General features: G+C 48.6%; 1 protein-coding gene across 3 annotated transcripts in view; it reads right to left on the bottom strand.

Annotated features, from left to right (window-relative positions):
- Nucleotides 1-22,371, bottom strand: part of Rnf220 (ring finger protein 220) — a 219,011-nt gene that overhangs the window by 90,958 nt on the left and 105,682 nt on the right. Inside the window, exon 1 of one of the 3 annotated variants that reach the window (XM_021159692.3) lies at nucleotides 13,922-13,989. The exons of the other annotated variants lie outside the window; for them this stretch is intronic. The gene's annotated coding sequence lies outside the window, so the exon portion shown is untranslated. Of the gene's footprint in view, nucleotides 1-13,921; nucleotides 13,990-22,371 lie in introns of those variants that run through there. 3 annotated transcript variants of the gene reach the window in all.

The raw sequence follows: 22,371 nt of genomic DNA, 5'->3' as shown, positions 1-22,371 counted from the left end.
TTGTTCAGTGCGTGAATAAATGAATATGGATGATCTTAGTTTTCAAGGTATTTCAATCCAGTGGAATAAATATTCATGGGGTGCCTACTGTGTGCAAAGCATTGTGCAGGACATGAGGCTGAACAGTTTCTGTCCAGAAGTTTACACTTTTATGAGGGGATTAGAAAGGACGATGTCAACACAGGGTGGACTCGGTATCTGTTGTAAGAAAACACAGGGGACTCCGGGAGGGCCAAGAAGGGAAAGATTCCAAGGGGTTTAACGAAGGTGACATGTGAGACCAGCCTTGAACAGCAAGCTGCTTTTCAGCAGGTGAATATGGAAATAAGGGCAAACTGGAAAGAAGAAATGACAAGCCCCGAGAACTGGGATGTGTGGAAAAAATGAAGGACAATTTAGGTGGGAATACAGTGAGAGGGAGGGAGAGGGGGAGGGGAGAGAAAGGGGACGAGGAGAAGGAGAGAAAGGAGGAGGAGAGGGAGAAGATAGATGGGAAGAGAACAGTTATGTTAAGAAAGAGGGGCAAAGAAAAATGTGGTCCACCCTCTAGGGCATCTCAGAATTTTCAAGGCAAAAGCTCTGTGTTCCCATGATAATCAGGTCCCGAGAGGAAAGGGGGCAGGCAGCTGCTAGTAGCTCTCAAATTTAAGGCTCACAATAACTAGTAGATTTCCGAGCTAAGCAGAAAGAACTTCAGTTCAGCCCCTAGAGAGGTACAGAATTAGGCCCCAGGGTCTCCATTAGCATATGGATTGTCTTTGTTTCTGGGATTCCTGGGGTTCTCAGTGGGTAGGGACATTCAGCTCGGTCATGGAGTGAGCATCTTGGGTTCCCTGTCTGGGTCCAGCAATATTTGTGTAGAAGAGGTCTTTGGTTAAAAAAAAAAAAATTCATTTGAGCAGTCAGGACCAGACAAGAGAGGGAAGGAACTATATCCTAAGTGGGTCTAGGCGCCTCGTTTCCCACACCACTGTAGCCAGAATTTGGGACAAGGCGGGAGGGGCCATTTGTCTATTAGTTGACTGTTTATAGAACTTATTTCATGGGCCAGGCATTAGTGTTAGATCTAAAGAAACACAGGACCTTTTTTGAAGAAGCCCATGACCTAGTGGCAGAGGAAAACAGACAATTAGAAAATGGTGTGGCCACTGACATAGATCCTGGGTGGAGGCACCAAGGAAGCAATGGCAGCGTGAAGGGAGGCTGTAAGAAAATGGCCACTTACATCACTGGGCCTTAGATGGGTCTGTGTATAAGGCATAGTGGTAAACATGAAGGTGCCTTCCCGGGAAGTTCTTTGGGGGCAGCTGGAATTGAGGTGTGTGACAGATCAGGAAGGCCTTGAACTCTGTACTAAGGAATCTAGATTTTAAAAGGAGCCATGAAGATTGTCATGGAAGGGGTGAGACATAAGCTTTGCAGTTTAGAAATGGCACTCTCCAAACAGTATGGAGGAATCAAGGGGAGGGCTGAGGCAGGGGAGGGGCATGAGGAAAGCAACAGGCTTCTACCTGCTAGCTTGCAGGGCCAACTGGAACCTAGCCTGCCCTCCCGCCTGCTGCGTGCAAGGAACAGTTCTGTTGTGGGGTAGTGGGTTGGTGGGTGAGAGGGTGTCTTGCATGATTTCTAGGGAAAGTCAGGTAGGTCTTCCTGCCTCTCTATTCCCTTCTCAGCTGATTCCACCCCTTCAGCCTTGGGACTGATATCGAAGCTGTTTATTCTACTTGCACCAAAGGATGGCTCTCAGGTTCAAAGCAGGCAGCTTTGTTGAGATGGCTGGATTGAAAAGTGTGACCTTAAAACACCTGCCAGGATTCCTCCTATGACTTAGTTTGGGGCCCTTTGATGGGGGAGCAAGAGATGAAAAGGGTCAGGGCAGATGAGAGGGAAGCCTTCTTTGCCCCCAAAACAATCAGCAGTTAAAAGCACTGACTGGTCTTCCAGAGGCCCTGAGTTCAATTTCCAGCAACCATATGGTCTCACAACCATCTGTAATGGGATCCAATGCCCTCTTCTGGTGTGTGTAAAGACAGTGACAGTGTACTCAGATACATAAAATAAATAAATCTTTTAAAAAATATACAAAAAATGTTACTCCCTTCTCCTCCCTAAGTTCCTCTCTGCAGCTCACCAGACTCTGGGCCTCACTCTTCAAAGCTTTGATCTTTGTAGCCTGGTACCAGGCAAGGGGTACCAGCCCCCTTCATCTCCACCCTCCCCTATTCTGAAGCAGGGACAGGCCAGATGCCTGGTTGTCCCTCTGTAGCCCCACATGGCCCTTCTCCATCCATTCTGTACCTAGGAGGCCAGCTTCTACAACCTCCCCCAACCAAACCCTGATGTCTGGAATTCCTCTTGGGTTCCACACACAGTGGACATTAGCAAGCAGGAGTGAATCATCCAGGGAAAATGCTATTTTACCTTGTTCCATTGAAGGTCATTGGGCCTATGGTTATAAGAACAGTTACAGTTCTTTCTGGGGTCTGGCACATGTCAGCCATTGGAGTATAATGGCTCTCTTGTGGTGTGACGCCTTCTCTGTACATTGTTAACCTTTCCTTGGTTGCCCCGTCTGTAGGATTCTGCTTCTGAATAGAATCTTGACTGGTTCAACAAGAAGCCTCGGAGAGAGGACACTACCTGGACATAACATTTATTCCAGAAATTTCTCCTTAGTTCTATTCCACATTCTTCACTGTGGGTCTTCAATATTGCATAATAAATATTTGTCTGCTGGGTTGATGGGCAGAATGTAGAGAAATTAAACAGAAAAAAAAATCTAATCTCAGGTCCTTGTCTTCTCGTGGCTCTTCCTAGCTGTTGACAGTTTTGCAGAGAGTATAATGGCTAAAAAGATGTTACTTTATTCTTAGTGACAGAGAACTTGAGACTAGGAGGTGTCAGGACTATGCTTGAAGTATGTAGTCACTCTTAGAGTCAGCAAATATTTGTGGAACATTTACCATGTTCAAGGTCCTATACTAGTGGAGACAGCAAGCAGGAAACAAAACATACCCCTGTTCTCACTGAGCACACAGTTTTGTTGATGAAACAGTTGATTAACCATGCTATTATAATGAAATAACCTTATTAGAGGTGTGAGTAGTGTGTGTATGTGTGTGTGTGTTGAGTAAATACACAAAGTAGCACCAGTCCTGATTGTGTGTGTGTGTGTACATAAGGTGCAGTAAGTGAGTCTAGGCTAAGGTTGGAAATGAGTTAATCGGAGCCAGGGTGGGGGTTGAGGGAGAAGGGCTAGAGAGTTACAGAGCAAGAGGGGAGAGCAGGTGCAAAGGCAGGCAGCTGGAGTTGGTGTCCTGAGAAAGACAAGCAATAGTATGAAACTCAGGATGGAGAGTATTGAGAAACTAGTGGGAGAACAGGTAGAGACCAGCTCAGACACAGGCATCCATGCTACTGGAGAGATGTATTCTAGCTAGCCTTGAGAAGAGCAGAGTTTGCACACAAGAAAAGGACTGGGTCAGATGCCTGTACTAAAGTCTTTAGCTATAGGCTGGAATACAGCTTGGTGAGATACTTAGGAAAAGGGAGACATTACAGAGACTGACACAGTAGCTGAGGCTAGAGACAATGAAGCTTAATAGGACTGGGTGGTGTCTGGTGTGCTGGAGTGAGTGACTGAGACAGAGGCATTGCACATGATTCCCAGTGATTCCCAGTCTCACTTGAGTCACTAAGAGATGCGAGTCAAGGATGGGAGTGGGTCGACCAGAACACTCGTTTGGGGCTTCGTTTTCATCCAGGAGGGTCTGAGGTGATGCACACATGCGAGCCAAAAGGAAGCCAGTTACAAGACCTGTTTGTGTGGTCACTGGTTCTCAGTCTGCTTCCTCTTCCTCTGAGCATCTTAAGTGATCAGCCTCCACAGCCCCTGTTTCAGTGGCCTGTCACCTGTGTTTTGACAGCATCTCCCAGGACCACCGGGGTGATGCACAGAGGTGATCAGTTGCTCTGGGTGGGGACTCCAGGGGTGGGCTGCTAACCGTTCCCAAGAAGAGCCAGAAGTACAGGCGAGGAGTGGAGGCTAAAGCTTGGTTTGTGGGAATGTCACACTGAGGAGTCCTAGCTTATGTGCTGTGTGTGGGTGTAGTGTATGTGTGAGAGAGACAGACAGACAAAGACTGAAGGATATGGAGCAGAGAAAGACTATGGTAAAACCTTAGGCCAGGATGCATGCCCTGGTGGGGATGTGCAAGGTGAATTCGAGGCAGGGAAGCCAATGAGAGACTGCTCCACAAGCTTTGCTTGTTTTTCATTGATTGACTGTGTATGAGGGAGTGTGCAAGCCCTGAGCTTCCTCTTCTACCATGCGGGCCAGCTCAGGGACTGAACTCAGGTTGCCAGGCTTGGTGGCAAGTGTCTTCTACCAGCTGAGCTATCTTGCTGGCCCAAGCTTTATTTTTCTAATTAAATTAGTAAAGATTTAAAAATTGATCATAGGGTTATGTTTTAAGAAAATGAGCATAATCATTCATTGCTACTGAGTCTGCTGGTCTAACCTTTCTGGGAGGCCATCTTATCAATGCGTCGATAGCTTTAAAAAACCCCATGCCTTTTCTTTGTGTGTGTACGCTCATGCACACTTGTGTGTAAAAGAGAGGGAGAGACACACACAGACATGCAGACAGACAGACAGATAGACAGACAAGACAGATAGAAATGGTAAGACTCAAACCCAGGAACCTACACACCCCAGGCCTGCATTCTGCCACTGAGGTATATCCCCAGGCTCCAAATTCATACATTTTTGACCTAATACTTTCTTGTTTTCCAATTATTTAAGGTTATATACTTAAATTTATTTATGTTTTCATGCAAGAGGCTTAGGCCACGGTGTGAGGCCAGAGGGCAGGTTCTCTCCATCTGCCATGCAGTTTCAGGAACTCAAACTCAAGCAGTTACTCTTTTACCCTTCTTGCTAGCCTGACCTAACAATTTATTTCTTACTATTTATTTATTTATTTATTTATTTATTTATTTATTTATTTAATGAATACAATGGAGCTATCTTCAGACACACCAGAAGAGGGCATCGGAGCCCATTACAGATGGTTGTGAGCCACCATGTGGTTGCTGGGAATTGAACTCAGGACCTCTGGAAGAGCAGCCCATGCTCTTAACCACTGAGCCATCTTCTCCAACCCAACCTAACAATTTCTAACCCACGGAAATTATCAGGAATTCTCAAAATATGAATTATTTGCTTGGTGTGGTGGCACACACCCTTAATCTCAGCACTTGAGAGGCAGAGGCAGGCAGATCTCTGAGTTCCAGGCCAGCCTGGTCTACAGTTGGGGCCATACAATAAGACAAACAAACAAACACACAAATAAAACTGCATATTTAACAATGTTCACTGGTGTTTTATGTTATGAATAATAACATAAATGAGAAAGAAAAAGGAAGCATCTAAATATTCATGGAGGGAAAATGGCTAAGCATCAAAGCATACGGCACAATGAAATATTTTGGTATCATTAGAGAAGGGGTTTGAAAGCTTATTTAATGGAATTAGAAATTGCTAGCAATAAAATGTTAAGTAGAAAAAAACATGATATAAATGTGCTCTGGACAGGATTCTGGAAGAGAAAAAGGACGTTGATCATTGGGCCAGTTGGGGGACCTGCAGCTCAGCGAACAGCCGATGAACAGTTTCGCTAAATAATAATGGAATCAATGCTAACATCTTAGCTTTTAGTCTGCTTTTGTTCTTGAGACAATCTCATTTTGTAGCTCACACTGCTCTTGAACTTCAACTCCTGCCTCAGTCTTTTGGGATGTCAATGTGTTTCACCATACCTAGCCAATTCTTAGCCTTGATGGCGGTGCCATGGTGGTGTGAGGTGTTTGCCCCAGCTAAACTGGGTAAAGGGCCTGCAGAGAGACCTCTCTATCTGCGTTTGCTTCTGTAAGTCTGCCGCTAATGTTTCCTGAGTGCTTTGATACAGTAAGCATTGAACCCAGCACCTTCCTAGCTGGTCCTCCCGAGAAGTCATCCTGAGAAGTCACGTCTCCCCAGGAAGCAGGTAGTATGACAGACAGTTCATCTCACCAACAGGACAACAGAGGCACCAAGTCACACAGCTCTTAAGTGGCACGGACACAGGTCTTACTTAGGCATTCACGATTCTAACACTTGCGCTTTTTCAATTTGGCATTGAGAAAGGAAATAGAGTATGAGATGGATAACAGTTTTCCCCGTGAAGTGGGATCAGGGGTGGGTTTTTTCCCCTCCCCATTATGAGTGGTTATAGGAGGGGAGAGGATAAAAGAAAGAAGGCCGGGACTTGCTTGTCTGATTAGATATGGGTGATAAATAAAGGCAGGAGGGGGCAGATTTACAGGGGCTGAGGGAAGACAACTTGGGTTTCTGTGGTGGGGGATGGCTCAAGTGACACTAGGAAAGTGCCTACATTTGGGGGACACCATGGGAGAAAGGGACGAGGGATCCTTGTCCCAAGGTGACCAAGGAGCCGTATGGCAGGAAGCAGTCCAGCTCTGAAATCCTGGGAAGAAGCTCCTGACTGCATGGCTGTGTGGTGCTTCAGGGCCACTCCCAGGGTACCACTGGGCAAGGTTAAGGTAATGTAGGAATCTGCTGCAGACCAAGGTGTTCAGGGAGGCTCCTGTTCCTGAGAATGGACAGAAGGCGACCTTTGTACAGCGGTCGTCTAGAGCACCCTCCTTTCCCATTCTCCCATGGCTTTCTTTTCCCATTAGGCACATCACTGAAGAGAAGTCCTCAGATTCGATATGGGCATTCCCTGGAACGGAGGTATGTGGAGAGGGGAGGCCCACCCTATTGTCTCTGAGCTCTGAAAAACTTCCATTCCCTGCACAGAACTCAAAAGCCCTCCAGCCAACACACACCCGTAGACTAGCACACAGCAGGCCCTGGCCCCGATTGTCGACAGCCTTAATTATCTCTATCCTGCTTTTCTATCTCTTATTCCTGCTTCTCTCAGCTGTAGTGGGAGGGTCAGTCTGGCCCTCCTGGACTCTTGCCATGGACTGGCCTTAGTCCATTTCTCTAAGCCCCCCAGTACCTCCTGGCCTTGCTCAAGGGCCTACTAGGATGGAGAGCTAGCAGGAGGCGGTCTACAGCCCAGTTGTCTGCCGGGCTAGGGATTGAACGCCAGCTTTGTGCGTGCTAGGCAAGCACTCTACCAACTGAGCTACGGCCAGCATCCCCTAGCCCATCTCCTTCTATGTAGAGGTCAATAGCGCTCTAAGGCCCGAGGCCTTCCCAAGCTTCTGCTCTGCCTGGGATAAACTTCAAACTTAAGTTTGTTTCTAGGACCCTTCAGAGCTGTCCGTTGAGGACAGGGATCTTGGGGTGGCTTAGAGTCCCGGCTGTGCCTCATTTTGGAGATTGGACAGATGGCGCCCACACATAGGATAAATAAACCAATGAAATCAGAGAAAACAACATGTCGCTACTGCTTTGCAGAACCATTGCTCCCCCTTCCTCAGGGAGAAAGGGTCAGGCTGCCAGCTAAGAGGCCGGCCTGGGGGCTCTCTCCAGGGCTCCCTGCAGTGTGGCCTGTTTGTCTAAGTGGGGAACACATGCTTTTCATAGACCATCACTACTTTCTCTCTGGAGGTCCATCAATCCCACTGGAGAGGCCGGGTAAGACACAGACAGAGGGAGGCCACCACAATGAGGGACAGAACTTGGAAGGAAGAGATATCAGGGCTGGTTAAGAAAGGGAGGGAGTTCTGAGACTTTAGGACACTGTGGGAGGGGGAAGGGACTAAGGGCCACAGGCATGCACAATCGGCATGCACTCAGTATCCCAGTCTACAGCATCCTTGCTGAAGACCACTTCAGGATCTCATGACTGAGTAATTGAGAGGGTGATAATGTCATCAACGGAGATAAGGCCTGCGGAGGGTGCACTGTGGAGCACGTGGGGTGAGGGGGGAAAGACTCCATTCTTAGATGTCTGTGGGCCAGAGCACAGAGGACATTCACCAGGCAGTTGGAAAAAAATGGGAGTGGAGCAGCACGAGGTCGGGTTTGGAGCCTTATAAGGATGACAGCCGAGTGCACGAAGGATGAGCTCATCAGGCTGAAGTGCATCCTGGGAGCGAGGGGACCAACATGGAACCCCCAAGAACACCTCCTGTTATTTAGGGTGGGTGGACGAAAAGGGAAGGTGTTGGTGGCAAAGGGCCAGGGAGAGGGTACGAGAGAGACAGGGACAGATAAAGGTTGAGGAAGGTGCTAAGATGGGTGGGGACCAAGATGAGCTTGGGATTTGGATTAATGACCTTCGAGAGAACAGATTCAATAAAGAGTTAAGGATGGCGGCAGAAATGAGGCAGCTGCGAGAAACGAAGGAGCTTAAATAGAAATAAACTGCGCAGTGAGGCTGGGAAGGGGTTGGAAACACGAGCGATGGGGGTTTGAAGGATGTGCTTTCTAATATAGGGAAAAGCCAGTCTGGCTGTACCGCCCAGTATACAAAATGACATGTCTCCACTTCAATGTTTACAGGCTGCTGATGGTACCATTCTTGGTCCCGGGGTCTCTTATGCTCCAGATCCAGAGGTTCTGTGTGCCAGCAGCTTGGGAAGAAGGATCCCTCTTACCCTATGATGCTTTCAAACATCCCAGCTCCTTTCAGCCTTTTTCTGCCCTGCCACCTTCTCTCCCTGTCTATACTGTTCACCTGCTACGTGCCATCTGCAAGAGGGATATGATTCAGAGTTTAGGGAATGCCAAGGAGGACCTGCAGGGGAGGAGACATGCAGCCACTGCAGCAGGAGGGCCATCGCAGGTGGGATGGAGTCTCCAGGGCTTTCTGACTGACTGGAAGTGAGCAGAGGGGAAAGGAGAGCAAGAGGTTGGCTCAGAAGGTGTGACACTCTAGGCCTCTCATGTCTGCCCAGAGCTAGAGCTTGGTGCATGGACACCGTGAGGCAGGCACTCCATCTCGAGGTAACATGATCCTGTAGCGCAGGGCTCCTCTGATGTGGGCTGCTTGCCTTTTACAGCATTAGGGGAGCAACATTTCATGGAAAATTCAATAAATCCCCCTGTACAGCCAGACGTCTGTAAACAATGGCTTCCAAATTCAATCAGGCTGGGGACCCGCAGTAGCATTTATGAGCTCTAACGTGGAATATTATATAGGGGCGTGAGTAGCGGGTGGGGCGGGGTGGGGTGGGGTGGGGGAAGGGACTTCCTGGAAGAAGAAAGCTCTGGTGCCTCCAGCTCTCTCTCTCTCTCAAAGCAGAAGACTCTCCAGGTAGAAATGGCATGGAAGCCGGGCGTGGTGGCGCACGCCTTTAATCCCAGCACTCGGGAGGCAGAGGCAGGCGGATTTCTGAGTTCGAGGCCAGCCTGGTCTACAAAGTGAGTTCCAGGACAGCCAAGGCTATACAGAGAAACCCTGTCTCGAAAAAAAAAAAAAAAAAAAAAAAAAAAAAAAAAAAAAAGAAATGGCATGGAGACTCTTGGGTGGGACCTGAGGGCCACTGAACTAGGGTTGAGAAGGAGGGCAGAGATTTGGCCTTTTGGCAATGGTTGTGGGGGAAATGCGGTCGGAGTGGCCAAGGCTGAGAGTGAGCTCTCCAGTTCCCTCCATGATCTCATCTGGGCAGGAGCAGTGGGACCACGGTCTACTTAGCTCATCGCCTTTGTCATACAAAGGCCCGATGGCTTCTGAATCTTGCTGTGACATGGGGCCTGCTCAAATGCTTTGGGAACTAGACCCCACATCTGTCTCAGGTTCAGACAGCCCCTTCCTCTGTGCAGGAGGACATGTCATGAAGTAGAGGGCCATGTGGACATGTCTTTTGATGACTGTGTCCCACTATGCTATGTTAGGGAGGTTCAGGGATCTCTCCTGTCTTTAGGTCCCCTAGATTTCTGTTCTTCTTTAGACCTGTCTGGTGTGGCCAGCTCTCCTGGTCTCTGCCTCCTCCTCTGCTCTGGCTAACTGGCTCTCTCTGGCCTGGGTGAGAGAAACCAGTATGAGGGGTTCTGGGAAAGGGCAAGAACAGGCTCTGGTTTCGAACCTGAGTTCTAGCTACTGGCCAGCTCTGGTATACCTCCCTCCTCATCTTCTTCTTCTTCCTCCTCCTCCTCCACTTCGTTCATTCCCTTCTTCTTTTTTGGGGGAGTGAGGATGGGGGAAGGTGTCACCACATGTCCTAGAACTCACTAAGTAGACCAGGCTGGCCTGGAACTCACAGAAACCTGCCTGCCTCTGCCTGTCCAGTGGTGGGGTTAAAGGGCCAGTGCCATTCTGAAGCTTAGAGTGTCTCTGTACAAAGTGCCTGGGTGGGTGAGGTTAGACAATGTATGCACAGTGCCAGAGAGCTCTGGCATGCTCCTTCATGTGTTTCTCAAACTTCTTCTAGCAAAGCTCCAGGAACTACCAGGCGTTTTCCCCTCCAACCGAGGACACCCAGTGTACACCAGGTCCTCTTCTGCTTTATCTCCCAGGGTCCTCCGGGACCAGCTCCCCTGGGCACAACTGATTTGAATTCAAGAAGAACATCAAAGAGAGTAAAAGACAGGGCCTAGCTGAGCACATGGAATTGGGCTGGAGGGGGGAACTCAGAGGGCTCTCATGTGCTTTTCTGGAGAACTGAGGTGGCTGAACCAGCAGGGCAGCACCCGCCCCCCCCACCCCCCACACTGACCCTACCCCATTGTGTACATCTCCATTCCCAGGGTCAAGAGCAGTGTTGACACTTGGCACATGCTCAGTAAAGGAATGAATTAATCCAGCCTTAATCTCCATTTTCTTCTCGTTCTCTTGGATGGTCCCAGAAGAATGCAGAATATGCTTTCCAGAACATTCACGACTGTTCTTAAAAGACAGATATTGACTCCCGCCCGGGTGAGACCCTGGAAAACTGAACAGGCTCTCCCATGCCACAGTCATGGTCAGAACCACAGCCAGAGAGGCTTCTTGCACCCACTGTTAGAATCCAGAGCCTAGAAGGAGGCAATGTTTCTACGGGCCACTTCCCTAGGGTTCTCAGCCTTTGGTAATTGTGGAGATGGGACTTCCATGAATATAAACAGACTATACTTTCCTCTCACCAGAGACAGTTCCATGGGTTTGTCTAGTCTCAGTCTTAAGGCACAGGACAACAAGGAAAAGGAAGACAGCTCAGAGCAGCGCTAGGCCTTTGCAAAGGATTTATCATGGGGCCAGACTCTGCACCCAGCACAGGTGTGTTACCTCAATTAGACGCCCCCCCCCCCAATGGTCCAGGTGGAACATATCAGTTCCATCCTTGTTGCACCTAGAGGAAATTACGGAGGCTCATAGAGACTAAATGGCCAAGAGGAGGCGGAATAGGACACGGTGTCAGATCAAGCTATGTGCCACCACAGCCTGCTGCCTCAGAAGGTAATGACCAGTGACTGATTCCCACTCCCCAGCTTACCTAGTGCTGAGCCCTGGCAGGGATCAAGCCTTCTCCTATGCCTCAAGGCCACTCTAGGTCCCAGCCTCCCTAATGGTCTTCAGGAAGAGCCTTGGCCAGAGGCAATAGTCAGTCTTCTGGTCTTCCAGCTTTGTTCCTGGGATCTCCATGGAGAAGAGCGAGCTGAGCCAAGGCTGCAGCTCTCTGATCTTAGCTACAGAGACAAGCTGGAGGCTTAGCTGTCCAACGGGGACTAGTTCAAGCAGTGGGGCAAGACGGCAAGAGCCACACAGCCCCACGTCTCTACATCATTCATGTGCTTATAAATGCCACCCACCTGGAGGGAGGAGGTCCTTTAAGACGGGGGCCAGTGGCTACCTTTTGGTTTTCCATTTGGCAGGACAAGGATGGGAGAAGCCCAGGGTGACAGATTCTCAGGGGTATGCTCCCTCCAACCCTGTAGCCAGATACCCTGCACCAGGTCCTGAGACACTGAAACAAGTGCACACTGCTTCCTTTGCCTTTTTTTTTCTAAGATAAAAAATATGACAGCACCATAGTCTCTGAATGCCCCAGCCACATATTCATGCCCATACACACAACTCCGATGTTCACTTCCACCACTCATGCGCTCGCTTTCTCTCTCTCTCTCTCTCTCTCTCTCTCTCTCTCTCTCTCTCTCTCTCTCTCTCTCCAGTCCCCCTCCCTCTCTCCCTCATTCTCCCTGCTAGCTGCAGTAAGGATCAGTCCCCAAAGAAAAATGCCCAATTTGTCATGTCATGTCCAGCTGTTAACCTCCCGTCGGTAAGCCAGGGGGAAGACTTACTTTCTCCTATTTATTTATTTGCCACTTGGACAATAGAAGGCCCCAGGCCTGCTGAGTTCTCCATAATAAAGCCACCAACGATCTCCCCCATCGCCCCCCTCCCCTCCCCCCACCCCCATGTCAACAACACTAGCCAACCTGCAGGTGTCACTGGGCATTAACCCCAGGCTTAACTCTGGATCTGCTGAACCGGAGGGGAGGGGGAGGGGCGAAGCCAGCGATGGTGGGGGGTCTGATGGGGAGGTCTTCTCACAAAGAGGAAGGCCTTGGGATGGGCGGGCTCATAACCATCCCTCCGGAAAGCTCACTGCGCTGAGGCTGGGGGAGGGAGGGAGGGAGGGACCAGCCAAATAATGCCGTTCCTTCTTCCCAGCCTCCCCAGTGGTCTCCAGGCAGTGCCTTTGCGGGCACCCCACTCACCGCGCCTAGCAACCCTGCTGAGAGACCCGCCCTCAGGAATGAGGCTCAGCCCCGCTGGCCAAAGAGCAGCTAGGGCCGGGAGGAGAGGCTCCAGCTCCCCCCCCCCCGCCCCCAGCCCCCCCGGAGTGACTGCTCCTTTTTCCAGCTCAATCCTGTTCCCCTCTCCAGGCCCAATGTGCCAAGGAAAGATTCCTGGGGCACAGATGGCAAAGTCCTTCCTTGCCTCCACAGATATACACAGGGGACTCTAGTAAGTCAGAGACAAGGTGGGGATGGGGAGCCCGGGGAGCCCCTTCCTCAGCAGCTCTTCCTCTGTTGAGATGTCACAGTGAGTTATGGGTCACGTGGAGGTGTAGCCTCCGTGGACACTAATCCAGGGCCCTGCCTCTCTTTTGTTAATAACCCTCTCTTTCTTGGAACCTTTGCTTCTTTCCGAGGACAATTTTGGAGATTAAGGTGACTTGGGATTGAGGACCCACGTCCTCACTCCCAAGCCATCTTTTCAGTAAGTCCCCTGGTGACAGCTTCACTCCCAACAGTATCTAGGTGTCAGGCAGACATCTTAAGAAGCAGAGATTCTAGCAAGGCTTGAAGCTGAATGTGTAGTCCTCTACTGATGCCCTCTGGGAGGCCACAGCCTTGGTCTAGTGGTACCCAGTGCCCTGAGAGCTTCTGTTGCATCTTAGTTAACTGTCGGGCTGATGGGAAACATCTGGTAAACTGAAGACTGATATGATAAAGCTGCCTTAAGGATGATCTGGACAGACTATGTTGCCCCATCTGTTATTGGCTGCTGCCAACATGCATATGAGAAATGGCTGCGAAGCCTGTGAGATGGCTCAGTGGGTTGGAGGCATTTTCTAACAATTCTCATGACCTGCGTTTGATCTCTGGACCCTATGCAGTGAAAGAGAGAACTCACACAAGTTGCCCTCTGACCTCTATAGAGGGAGGGGAGGGAAAGGAAGAAGAGGAAGAAGAAGAAGAAGAAGAGGAAGTCCAGCTAAGAAGAAGTAGGAAGAGGAGGAGACCAGCTAGCTGATCTGATGGGAAAGAGATCCATGATCCTGGCAGTCAGGCTTGCCCTCTGTTACATGAGTTCTGATTGCCACAATGAGGGGAATAAGGGTCACATTCCATGTGAGGGACTTCAAAGGGAATTTCCTCAGGATTACATTTTATGCAGTTTACACAGGAAACACATGGTAAGAGGTATATTGAGGGTTTCAATCATCTGGTGCAGGTGACAAGAAGGGAACATACCTCTTTTCACCAGCAGGATCCCTGTTGGATGTGTGAAGAGCTCAGGGCCCTCCAAGTTCCCCCTTCTGGCAGGCAATCTCCAAGTCCCTGCCGGGAGGCCCTGGAAGCAGTCCTTTCCAAGGAGTGTAGTAATGACTCAGCTAGAAGCCGCAGCTAGGTAGCAGGCTTCTAAGGAATCTTCCAGCAAGTTCTCAGAAGGCAGGGTTCTAGAGACATCACAATCCACCAAGGAAATGATGCACGACATGGGATGCTGTGGAGTGCTCCCGGGTTTAAACCTAGCTGGTCACTAGCTGTGTGGCTTTCATTAAATTCCTTGACTTTTCTGAGGTTTGGTTTCCTCTTCCAAAAAGGGATCTTAAGGATATTCGCCCACTTCCCAGTTGCTGGGAAGATTATGTGAAGTAACCTAAGAGAGACGCCCAAAGTAACCCCATCACACTGCAAACATGGGATACATATTGATCACCACTACCTTAACTTGGTTTAGTCTCTGCCTCAAGGAAGAAGGCAATTTGCTGTACCTGGAGGCCTCTACACAAGGGAGATATGCAGTCAGTGGCCTCAGTCCCTGACTTGTTCTGTCCAAGAGTTAGTTTGGTCTTTCTCCCTCCTACACCACCACCCCTGGTCCTAGAGAGAGACACCAATGTGGCTGGCTTGTGCAGGGGGTCTGTAGGTATTTCTCATCTGGCCTGAATAGCAGGCATTAAAATGCATTTTGGTTCACCCAGGACAATAAAGAAAAAAAAGGAAGCTTTAAGTCACTAATAAAAATCAAATGTAGGCAGTTTGCAGGAGTGATCAGCTCGGAGCTTTGCTGTTCTCTTGTTAAGGGTCTGAAGCCATAAATAACTTCCCTAGAAGAAGGCAGAGGCGAGGGGGAGTGAGTGAGAGGGAAGGCAGCCACACAAAATTTTTCATTTTTCTCCATAAATCATTTCAGCGTGCGATAATATTTGTTTTTTCTAATGAGTCTCTTGTGGTCCATTCCAGGAGCTAACATCAGGGCCTGTCAGGGGGTGATCTGTGGTACAGTTCAACGCTTTACAAAAACTGCCTGCTACACAGATTTTCCCCCCCTCTTCCTTATGCTAAGTATTCATGAGGACCATTATTCTGTAGCCGGGCCTTAGTCTTCCTTTCAGATCAGCAGCTTTGGCGTCATGGTCTATGGATGTTGCTGGGACTTGCTGTAGCCAGGGTAAGTAGGAAAGGAAAGCTGCCTCACAGAGATCCTTGGATGCTATCAGGTACAAGCTTTGATCTTGGTTGAGGAGAGAGGGCACAGTTCAAAGCTCATCTAGGGCTGGGGCAACACTTCTTAATCAATGGGCAGCCTTTAGAAGAATGGGCAAGACCACCAACCTGGTCATAGAGGGGCAAGACAGATTTAATCAGTAAGACCGACTGAACATGCTCGAGAGCTGGAAGTATCTTGGAGGCAAAAGGAACTGTCCACAGTTTTACAAAGAACACAGTTTCACTGGTTATGGTTAACCCGTGCACTTGGAGGCAGGAGGCTGGTGTCAGGATCCCATCAACAACAGCAAAGGAAAGTAACGGCCTGAAAGAATGGCTCTTGTGCTTCGAAGACTTTTCTGCCTGTTCAGTATGAGTAGAAAGGGCAGTGCAGGTTAGAGGAAGCAAGGTGGGACACAGAAGTATACGTGTGTGTGTCTATATATACATACATTTATTTATTATTTAGTTGAGATATCATTTCACTGTGTAGCCCTGGCTGGCCTTGAACTCTTAGAGATCTGCTTGCCTCTGCTTCTCAAGTGCTGGGATCAAAGGCGTCCATGCCTTGCCTGGCTCTTGACAAGTTCTGGAAGCACAGTAGACTAGAGGAGGTCAGTGACAAGACAGTGGACTCCAATGAAGTAGGAGATTGTTTAGTAAAACCCTACCCGTCCTTTTGGCTGATCTTGGTGCTACCTCTTCTGAGGCATCACCTCCCTCCCTCCAGCTTGGATCACAGATCCTCTCTGCTCCTGTGAGACCTTTTCATACCTCTCCTCCCTCGATGTCACATTGTGCCTTGATCATTAGTTTGAGCTCATGGGTGGAAGGGATCATGCTACAGGAATTCTTATACCTCACTAGCCAATACGGTATATGGCACAAAGGGTCCTCTGCAGTGCTTACTTTGAATAAACAAATGGACAAATGAAACAAACAAACAAACAAACAAACAAACAAAAACCGAGGAGCTAAGGGTGGAGAGCTTCGGAATTTAGGGTCAGATGTTACTAAGCCACCTCAGGAGACTGGCCATGAGAACTCAGTCTGCTAAGATCCAGGAGCATGGTCCTGGGCTCAAGGGGAGACTTGAGAACCAGCTTTTACCAAAGGTAACAACCAGCCAGTGGTGGTGGTACACGCTTTAATCCCAGCACTTGGGAGGCAGAGGCAGGCGGATTTCTGAATTCTAGGCTAGCCTGGTCTACAAAGTGAGTTCCAGGACAGCCAGGGCTATACAGAGAAACCATGTCTGGGGGTGGGGGGGCGGGGAGGGGCAGGCAACAACCATCAGCACAAAGGCAAAACTAAAATAAAATGTAAAAACAGACAAATATGCGCAGACTGGGCAACTCTTGGTGACTTGGCAACTGCAGCCCACTCCCTCCCCTGTGCTCACCAGTTCCCCAGTCCCCAGAAAAGAACAAGAGGAAGGAGAATGCCCGAGGAGAAGTAGGGGCTGAGGGGAGACAGTTTAAGGAAAGCAGGTATTGTGGCTTGAATTGGAAGTCCTCCTAAAAGCTCACTTACTGAAAGCTCTCTTGGGTCTCAGTGGAATGAGGTTCAGCCACGTGGGATGTTAAGAAGTGATTTGGCCGGGCACTGGTGGTACACACCTATAATCCCAGTACTCTGGAGGCAGAGGCAGGCAGATCTCTGTGTTCAAGGTTAGCCTGGTCTATAAAGAGAGTTCCAAGACACCCAGAGCTATACAGAAAAACCATGTCTTTAAAACAAACAAACAAACAAACAAACAAACAAAGACCCCAGAGGTGATTGAATCATAAGGTGTTAACATCAATAGATGAGACAGCTACAGGCTTTTAGGAGGTGAGGGCCTAGCTGGAGGCAGTAGGCCACTGGGAGCTAGAGCTCTACTGCATCCTCCCCTCTCTGTGACAGTTTACTTCACCTTGGGCCCAAAGCCCTGGAGCCAGCCGACCTACTTCTCTGAAACCTTGAGCCAAAATAAACCTTCTGTTCTTTAAGTTGACTCCACTCAGACATTTTGTCACAGTGACATCATGTGGACTGACATGGTTTTAAAGAAGCATTTATAGGGTAAAGCAGACAGGAAGAAGAGGGTAGAAGAAAGGGGAGAACGATGGATTCTAGCTGGATAACCATACACAGGAAATACTGATCGCTGTTTGAAAGCAGGTCTCCTCATGCTGGGATCTGTCTTCAGCAGTTTTACCAACAACTTAATGCTGTAAACAACTCGGGTAACAGATTTATAATGAGACTAGGCTGGGGACCGACAGCAAGATGGAATACAGAATCTGGATTCAAAACCCCTTCTGCAAGTTGGAACTCAGGTGAAATGCAACGGAGAAAGAGACAGCTCCTACGTGTGGCAAAAATTGATGACAAATTCCAGAAGTGTAGACTGGATGAGTTATGCTTTGAGAAGACTTCATGGGAAGGAATTCCATATGAATTTACAAGTGTGAGGACATGTGTTCCTATCCCATGAACCCACACAAAGCAGATGGGGCAGTAGTCACCTGTGATCTCAGCACTGAGAAGATGGGAGGTAGAGATGGGCGAATATCTGGAAGCTCACTGGACAGCCGACCTGGTATACACAGCAGCAAACAAGAGTCCCTTTCTCAAACAATGTAGAAGGTGGGACCCACACACGTCTTTTAATCTCTACATAGGAGCCATTGTGTGTGTGCGCGCGCGCACACACACACACACACACACATACGTATGTGTACAAGTACACATAAGATAAAGACCCACTGTGCATCATGGCTGGGTCTCACTGCTACTGCGTAATGCAGGACTTGTGCATGGTGTGCACACATAAGATCAAAAAGAAAAACACAGAAAAGGGAAATTTTTCTTTTAGTTTGATGACTGGAAGTGGAACTGGGCTCCCAGCATGGTCATTGGGTATGTTCAGATCAAGGCTCGAAGACCTGTTTGACCACTATCAAATTTGAAGGTCTGACGTAGGAAGGGATTGGTTGTAGACCATGCAACCATGAGGGACTCTCTCTCTCTCTCTGTATACCAAGGGATAGATGGGAGAGGGAGATAAAGGGGAAGGCAGGACAGAGCTAGTGAGATAAACACTGTCATGGGCCGTTTCTATCATGTACTCACAAGAGCATAATAAAGCCCTTGTAATATACTAGAACTTGTGTGGTCCCGGGGCCTCATTTGCATACTAATTACTGAGTGCAAATGGGACCGAGGGGTAGGGAGGAAGGGTGGGGGAGGCATGCAGGGAGCGAGGGGCCTGGACTGTTTGCTCTGCCATTTCATATCATGCTAACAAGCTAATCCGGCGTGCAGTTAGCTCCTGATATATAACTGCTCATTAGTATTATAATAAAGTACATGAAACAACCATAAAACGTTATATACTGCACAAGTGTTGTTTTCTTGCCAATTATCTGCAGGCGGATTTATCACCACAGTTGTTTCGAATTCCCCTTGGTGAGGTTTGGGCGGAATAAAGAAAGGTGTTGGTGGCTGCGGCAGCAGAGGGGGGCCTTTTTGAGGGGCAGACCATGTGTTTTCTTAAGTAGCACTTACTGATGCGCCATTTCATGAGAGTGAAGCTACAGAGATCCATCCTTCCCATCTCCACAGTCTAGCAGCTCCAGAGAAAGGAGGAGAGAGAGAGCTGAGGCTTGCAGGCCCATGGCTTTTGGGGTGACTCAGAACCCCCGGGTGCGGAGGTCTGTGTCTATTTAGTGGGGTCTTACAGAGCCTGTTCAGGAGCAGAGCTCAGAATAGCTTTACTCCTGCAGCTTTCTCCCCATAGTACCCCCATGGCGATCTCTACCCGGGGCTCTGGTGTCTCCACCCAAGGCTCCCTGGAGATCAGCAGGTCCTTCGGAGACTCCTGTTTGTCCTCTGTGGTCTCAGGGCCATCCAGACACACCCAGCAAGTGAGAGATCTGACTTTACCTCCCTGGCTAATATAAGACAGGCCGTCCCTGGGCTTTCCTGGGATAGGAAAAGGCTTTGGGGCCCCCGCTGTGCATCATGGCTGGGTCTCACTGCGACTGCGACTGCGCAAAGCAGGACTTGTGCATGGTGTGTCACAACCTTATGAGAAGGACTCATGCACAAGGAAGACCACTAGTTCCCACAGCCTGTCAGGAAGGGGTTGTGGGACCCAAGAAGCCAGTTCTTCAAAGGCTGCTCCTGATTGGAAGTCTCACCCAGGCCCTGTACAGCAGGCCTTCCACATCTGCAAGGGACCCTCACCTTTGGTAAGTGGTGGATCTTACTAGGAACTGATTGGACACAGTCAGGGACACAAGGCTTTGTGCTGTGTCAGGGATAGGAGTGGGCGTCAGGAAACAGGCTAACCTTAAGGGCTGAGAATCAACCTCTGAGAGTCATCTGCCTCTGAGTGAGCCAGGATGGATCTCCTTATTCACAAGTGACAGCCACATGTTAAGACCATTTTGTCTTGGACTCTGAGCTCCTTGCAAGCACCCTAATAGTAAACACATTTCCCAGAAGAACCCACCTCCTTCAGGGACGGTGCACCTAGGAATAGAGGGGATACACAGTACCCTAAGCTCAGCTACTCTTCAGTTGTCCTTGGTCACATACCACCTGCTCAACCCAATTGCTTTTTTCCACCTTTGAATAACTAAAAAAGCCTAACATCTAAAGTATTTAGTGTATTTCTATCCCAGATATGTTTCTTTGTTGCTCTTTATATCATTTAAATTAAAGTAATTAATTGATCTTTTTTTTTTTTTTTTTTTTTTTTTTTGGAGACTGGGTTTCACTATATAACCAAAGCTGGCCTGAACTCAATCTTCCTGTTTTCAAGTGCCCGGATTACAGTTGTGTGTTGATATCATTACACCCGGCTCACACACTATGTGTGCTTATGTGTGTAGGGATAGGGAAGGTTCTTAGATAGCTCCAGGTAGCCTCAAATTCCCTATGTAGGGGAGGATGGACTTGAACTTCTGATCCTTCTGCCTCCCTGAGGGCTGGGATCACACAGGGATTGAGCCAGGGTTGGTGCATGTTAGACCAGCACATTGCCAACCAAGCTACATCCCCAGGTTTCTCTACATTTTAGAGTCTACCCGTCCACATCCAACCACAGATGTCCACAGAAGTGACCATTTGACTGTGGAGCTTTGACACTCAGGATTTAGGCTGATGATGACAGTTCTCTCCTCCTTACAATTGCACATTTTATGACTGAGTCATTCAGAAGGCACCGTGATAACAACGGTGATAAGGAAGTATTCCATACTTGGTGATCTCCAGTCCAAGCAGAGAAGCGGTTGGGGGTGATTCACATTCCGACAGAGCGCACAGTGACCTCTGGCTTCTGCGTCCTCTCCTGTACCATGGTCTGTACTCCACGCACATACAGCACAGAGCTGAGTCTAGTTTCACTCACCAGACTCTCATCTCTTTGCTTTGGCTCATTCTGATCCTTCCACTGGAACACATACTCCCCTTCTCAGATGTCATCTTTTCAACTGGCTTGGGCATAATTCTTCTACAGGGGGTTCTGTTGACACTCCAGTCCCAGTATGATCTAAGAGACCTTTTATTCACCCAAAGTACCCTGTACTTACCTCTATATTGTTGTCAGTGGCTTTTCAGAGCAGGGGTATTATTGATGCCTTATTTTTTTATAGTCATACCTCGTCACACAAAACCTGGCTCTGGACAAGCATTAAATATGGGCTTTCATTTACCACACACGTTGGGAGCACTCAGACTGAGGGAGCAGCAACTGAGACTGAGGGAGCATCAGCTGAGATTGAGAGAGCAGCAACTGAGACTGGGGGAGCACCAGGTGAGATAGAGGAAGAACCAATCAAGACAGAGGCTTTAAACTTCTACCAACATGCCAACCAAGAGAATCAGGGGGTCTTCAGTTTGTTCCTCCTTTAGGTATTGCCACAGTTCACGACTCAAATGCCCTCCTACAGCTATGTGTAGACAGCTTAGTGACCCTTGGGAGGTAGTGGAAACTTTAAGAAGTGGGACTTGGTGGGAGTTCTTCTGGGGATGTACCCTTGAAGGAGCTAGTGAGACCCCAAGCTTGTTCTCTTCCTCCTCTTTGCTTCCTGACTTTGAGGTGAGTGGCTTGCTCAGTCATGCATTCAATGGTCACAATACCTGCTGCTTGCTATAGGCCCAAGAGCAACAGGGCCACCTGAATATGAACCAAAACCTCGAAAACTGAGAGCTAAGACCAAACCTTCTCTCCCTATAAGCTGACTGTCAGTGTCATTTGTTACAGTAACTGATGGCTAACTAATAAAACCTCCTTTTAGGCACTGGAGGCCAGACAATCCCTTCTGAGACCAAAGGGGTGACACCTTGTCTGTGACTTTAAAGACTCTCTGTATTGTCACCTGTGCTTCTTTTTTTCAGTCTTCCCTTTCAGGAAGCAGCGGAGACTGGCTAGGTTCTGAGACTGCCCCACTCTGGCACATCCCTACAGAGCCAGTAGCCGCTCTCCCATCTCACTGGAAGCTGGAACTCCATTCCTGATCTTGCAGCTGCTCCAGGTCTCAGTAACAACTCTGCTTTGGGCTGTCCCCAACTGCAAGAGTTTAGGTGGACAACAAGAAGGCCACCAATGGCTCCCACACGTCTGCTGTGGGGATTTACTGAAGTAAGGAATGCAGCTCCTTGCACAACCTCCTGGTGCAGCAAGCGCCTAAGTCAGACGGTTTTATCCCTTAGTTCCCTTTGAAGGACACATTGTTATAATTAAAAAAAAAAAAAAAAAGTGAAAAAGAACCATGGGCTTTGAAGCCAGGAAACAGTTCTGTCTCTCATAAGCTATTCAACACTAGGGAGGGTTGTTACCTTTTCTTGTTTCAGTTTCTCTACAAAATAAAAGCAGCAATGCCTACCCATAATTCTGCAAGGAATAATGGCCTGTATATGTATCTGATGTTCATCTCTACTACCTAGATGGCATTATTATTAGTAGTAGTAGTATTAGTAGTAGTAGTAGTAGTAATAATTAACATAAAGGTCTGAATTTGGATATAAAGACCCAACAGCATAAGAACCAGATAGGAGAGACACGGCCAAATGGAAAAGGGCCAGAGGTCTTCATGAAATCCTATGGGTCAGCAGCTCCTGCCTTGCTCTGCCCTGCTGTGATCCTCTCAGGAAGCCTCCATCTAGACACATGAAAGTCTACTGTAAGCCATAGAGCTTTAATACATTTTAAACGT

Source organism: Mus caroli, unplaced genomic scaffold, assembly GCF_978045245.1.
Source record: "Mus caroli unplaced genomic scaffold, Mus_caroli_1 scaffold_6, whole genome shotgun sequence".
Lineage (NCBI taxonomy): Eukaryota > Metazoa > Chordata > Mammalia > Rodentia > Muridae > Mus > Mus caroli.
This window is presented reverse-complemented; position numbering and strand designations above follow the sequence as displayed.